General features: G+C 32.2%; 1 long non-coding RNA gene across 1 annotated transcript; it reads left to right on the forward strand.

Annotated features, from left to right (window-relative positions):
• The first annotated feature begins 533 nt into the window (after positions 1–533).
• Positions 534–2,119, forward strand: LOC148301783 (uncharacterized). Its single transcript, XR_015838752.1, has 2 exons — positions 534–709; positions 1,741–2,119. It is a non-coding gene; the product is annotated as an uncharacterized LOC148301783 (long non-coding RNA).
• Positions 2,120–5,809: the final 3,690 nt, after the last annotated feature.

Raw genomic sequence — 5,809 nt, forward strand, 5'->3', positions numbered from 1 at the left:
TTATTAATTACACAAATATTTAAATTTCATACTATTTCTGTGAGCCTAAGCGGCTCATTATTACAAATAGGTATCGAATTGTGATAGAGTGGGTTCGAACCGAGAAACTCTGACTCAAGCGTCCGCGACACTAACCAAGGGACCACAACCCGACACTATTAAATATTTCTTCCGTATTAAAGATTTTAAATTTTATTGATTAAATTCCATAAATTTAAAAACATAATAACTTACGAAAAACGCAACGTATGGCATTACTGCGCATATGCATGGTTTTGGAAAGGTAAAATGCCGATAAAATTAGTAAATAAATGTTTTCACAAGCATCATTTTTTTTATCAAAATAGTGTCGTAATTCGTTTATAAAAACCGGTCATTCGATCCTTATTTGACGACGATTAAAATGAGTACATCGAATGAGTAATTATCATTTTTCCACGTCAAACGCACACAAAACATTTATATCACAAACGCTGAGATAATACTCGACAGGGCCGTCAAAACAGTGTTAATTTACCGAAACGGGGATAACAAAAAAAATATACTGTTATAAGGGAACATAACACTTAGCGAGTCGTAATAAACGTTATGTATGTGAGTTTTTCACATTGTGCGTACACATCCTTGTTAAATTACTTGTGAACTTTACCGGACAGCTACCGTTTTATGAAGTTACTCTTTTATTACTGGCTGGCAGTGAAATGTACAGGTACGGTCAAATTATTAGAGAAAAAAAAAAGAAAAAAAAAAAACAGTATTTCTTCAAATCTCATTTTTGTGTTAGAAACTAATTTTGATGCATTCATTATTATTATGTTTGGAAGTGAAGCATGGAGTTGGCTAAAGAAGGATGAAAGTAGACTGAATGTAGTCGAAAAGCGATCTCTCAGATGAATGTGCGCAAAACAATGTATGATAGATATTTGATTGATGCCCAAACCATATTTTAACAAGTTTTTTAAAATTTTATCGATAAAGTTGGCATTTTTTCCTTATATAAACATTCGAACATCTATCACACATCGTTTTACCCCCCATTCGTCTGCGACAGCACATCTTAACTATATTAAGTCTACTCTAATCCTTCTTTTGTCAACTCCACGCTTCATTTCTTTACATAAGTCTTAGAATATCTTTAAAACACCATGACATGTAATACCCATAACGGTATTACGCATTAAATTTAAATAGTCATGAGTTTTCACGTGATTCATTCGGCCGTTAACTTTCTAGATGTTTCTCACTTCCAACGCAACCGTTTCTAACCGACCGGTCATGTGACAACCCCACGCCTCACTCTCGGAAGATCGGTCCTCCAGAGCGGACGTACTTGTTCTGGTTTTGTACTTTTATCGTGAAAATAAGTCGATAATCAGATAAAGATAGTTACCTTTATATATTTAACTTGTGCTCTCGTGTTCCTAGTTTAAATGTACGATTTCTGTGCTCCGAACCCCAGTTAAACTATGAAAATGGAGTCAAAATAGCCTGACGTAGCCAGATCCCGGCTTGTGTCCTCTCGAGAGTTATTGGGACACAATCATCACGTACCCCTCCGCCAAGATATCGGAAGATGGACCTAAAATCTCAGCCAAGCCAAGTTGTGAGAGCCATTGTGTCCAGGGCACGTGTTCAGTCCTGAACTTGCCTCACCAACACGTGCACGCGGCCCTTGTGTGCTTTATCCCGCCAACTTTATTGCCCTCGTGACCTGTAATAACTTCCGATTCATTTCTCCAGCCTCGAAGTCTGCAATAGTCATCATCAGAGGTCAACGTTCAATTCTGGAGTCCAGATGACGTCATCGCTTGTAACCGCTTCAACCGCCCTTGTCACGTGACGACGCTTCCAACGGATTCAAGTTTACCGCTCCAGTCGCCAGTTGTCGCTGTACCACAGTGATTGACAGTTGATAGATCTACACCAGTGAACCTCACAGAAATTAGGTTGTAATTTTCCATCCTAGTTAATAGAAATTCAGACAACCAACAAACATTAATCAATCTAGTCTGGTACAGTGTTTATAGACTTAACATGTAGTTTTAATTAATATTTATAAATCGTTATAATCCTGATAACATTTTGTGTACATAACCTCGAATAAACCCCTTTGTAAAAATGTTTTGAGTGTTATCATTTGGTACAGATAGTGTTCCCAAGTAAGTTTTTCAGATGTGCAATTAAAGACTCATGCTGTGACACCCTGAGATCTGAAGAGCAAATTGTTCATCCTCCCTGAGCCAGTCAAAGCAATCTAATTTAAAATAAGAAGTAGTATTACAGACATTGGATTTATTAACATTCATCGGCCATTAAAAAAAATATATTCTCATATTATTATTATTATTCCTCAAGGGAGTCGTTCAAATAAGTAGTATAAAAACAAATTTCCTTTGCTAAGGGACATACTTTTAACTGTCCATATACTCAAAAAGTAGTTACTAAGATCATAATTACCTGCATTCCTAAATTAAGAATCCATTAAAAACGCGTCTCCTCGTAAGGTTCATACGTGATATTTGAATACTCATGTCTTTTTTTTACAAAATTGTTATGAGTTTTTCTTTTATATTCGAGAGAAGTTGTTCAATCAAATATTAATTTTGAGATTAGCAATTATATGATACCAGCACAGTTTTCTCGTCTTATTTTTTTGTTAAATAAATAATTAGTCTGATAATTTGGTCACCTGTGTAGTGTTTGAAGGAACGACGGTAAAAAGGATTAAGTCTGGGATTTCAACATTTTATAAACGTCTCCTAAATTATTAATGTTATGTAAGATTCGGAAAAACAACACACGAGCTACGTATCTATTCTCGAGAATTTTTAAAAGTTTTTCAAAATATAAAAAAAATATAAAAATATAAAAGCCAAGCTTTCTTCTTTGTTCCATTCTCACCGACATTGTTTAAATTTTCTACGGAAAATTAACATTTCTTTTTTCTTAAATGTTTTCCGCAGAAACTTAGCTAGCTCATAAGTTGTCATATGGAGTTGACGTATTCGCTACGCAATGCACAATAAAAACAACATTTAGGAGTTTTAAAATCATATTTTATATAATCATATTTTCATTGGTAAGGGAAGGATAATTAACTATGAGTATTTCAATGTTTTAGAATTTAGTACATAAACCCTGATGATGACAAAGTTCTTGTCAAAACCGGTTGGATAAAGTGTACCAATGAAAAGTGGTTAAAACAAAGTTGTTTTATTTTATAAAGTTTAACTTATTTTTTAACTGCAGATTGCAAAATGATTAATCAATATTAATGTAACCATTACAACAAACACACTATTCGAATATTTCTGTTCGAAATCAGAATATAAATATAATATCGGTCAATTTATGTAGCCCTCCTTTCGTGAAAATCACTTCATGAACGCTTTAAAATTGAAAATTTTCCAATTTTACATTCATTTTTACAATTGGATGTTAACGCATAGATAGTGACACAATGCAATCAATGTCTAAGGGTAAAAAAGAATTTTAAATTTGAGATTTTATCGGTTTAATATAGATACCAGATCCATAGAAGGTGTGGTCTTGTGATTAGATAGAAATTTAGTAGAATTCTAGATAGATTTCAGATTCGCAAATAAGTTGTTACCTGTTTGATAGATCTCAGATTCAGAGGTAGGTTGTTTTTTTTAGACTCCCACTGGCATATTCTTGTTCCCCAAGCTCAAAATACCTTTAAAATAAGGATGATTTGGGACCATTCCCGAGATTAAGGCAAATGCGACGAAGGAGCTGAAGGACATCACAAAAGAAGCTTTCCAGGACTGTTTGCACACTGTTGGGATAATTGTGCGCGTCAGGAAGGTAAGTACTTTGAAGGAGACCCAGAAGGTACATCTTCTAAATAAAGCACATTTTGTTTTATGACGTCAGTCTACGTATTAATTAAACAGTCCCCGTATATATATATATATATATATATATATATATATATATATATATATATATATATATATATATATATATATATATATATATATATATATATATATATATATATATATATAAATATATACATATGTATATATATATATATATATATATAATATATATATATATATATATATATATATATATATATATATATATATATATATATATATAAATATATATATATATATATATATATATATATATATATATATATATATATATATATATATATATATATATATATATATATATATATATATATATATATATATATATATATATATATATATATATATATATATATATATATATATATATATATATATATATATATATATATATATATATATATATATATATATATATATATATATATATATATATATATATATATATATATATATATATATATATATATATATATATATATATATATATAATAACATTTAATTATTGCATTAATTGATTCGGCAGTCACTAAGTGGTAAAATCTATCCATTTTTATTTTATGATTTAGCTAGCAAATAAAAGCGGTATTAACTTAGTAAAACGTACAATCTTAAAATAAGAATTTTAAACGCATTTTAACTCATTTTTTACTTCATTTTTACTAAAAATTTGATACGTTGATAATGCCTCATAAAAAGCCGTTTTGCAAATTTTGGGACAAAGATATTATTTGTTTATTCCTTCACACATAGCATTATCTTCGTTCTGTCCTTTAAAATCAGGTGTGATGCCAACTTCGATAATTCTGCACCTGATATTTAACAGAGGGGTAAAATTAATTGGTACATCTTCGTTAATTTTTAACATTAACGGACAAGTTTCCGAATGGACCCACACGAGAGCTGGTATTACTTGTCTCGACACGATATTCACAAAGTTCGTTGGCATTTTTTTAGGAGATTTTTCCATCGATTTTTTGTAATATTTCCGGGCGATAAATGGTTATTAGCTGTCCGTGTCTTACATATCGCCATTACAAAGTAATGGATGGCCCAAAATAACAATGTGAGATGTGTTACGATAATGAGATATCGACGTTGAAGGTTCGATCGTAAAGAAACAAAAATTCTCTCTCCCTTATAAGGCTAAGGCACATTGACCCATCTGTACTTCAGCCATCAGAACAATTTAAACTAACAAACTGAATAACCATCAAACCGAGTAGGAAGAGAGAATAGAACGCCACTACATAAATTTGATGCAGTACCCTACCCACCACTGGGTGCGGATGAGGGCGTGATGAAGAATCGGAATAATAGGGTTGTCCGCCTCCGTGGTGTAGTGGTTAGCGTGTTTAGATAGCATACTGGAGGTCCTGGCTTCGATTTCATGGAGGTGGGGAGGGAAGTGAAATGAATATGATTTAATGAAGTCATTTTCCACTTAAATATTTATTTAATATTTCCCTTGTCTGGTCCCCGAAGCGCAGGAGTGATCACCTTGCCTTAATGTAAATAACGATCAAGATAGCACTGTCTTAAATACGACGCAGTACCCTATGCACCATTGGGTGCAGATGAGGGTTAGAAGAAGATGAATAATGTATGAGGAGATGCATGAATGTGGAAAAGCGGCACGATGGTGAATTAGTTGGTTGGTTACAATTTACTAGAATTGTTCAATAACCAATTATACGGACATGTGAAAACTGACTAAAAAAAAATGAAAATTGACTTGAAAAATCAGGTTGACCATGTTCAAATATCGGTATTGGCAAGTGTTTTTTGGGCATTTTCAAGGCAAATTTCTTGGTAGATGTGTAGGGGCTTTAACAAGAATCTACATTAATTCTCAACGGTCATAGGTCAGGGGTGGAAAATTTATTCTTCTGAGGGGTCGCGGC

The sequence above is a fragment of the Brachycentrus maculatus genome, unplaced genomic scaffold (assembly GCF_059751285.1).
Source record: "Brachycentrus maculatus isolate JH-2025_06_01 unplaced genomic scaffold, ASM5975128v1 h1tg000517l, whole genome shotgun sequence".
Classification (NCBI taxonomy): Eukaryota; Metazoa; Arthropoda; class Insecta; order Trichoptera; family Brachycentridae; genus Brachycentrus; species Brachycentrus maculatus.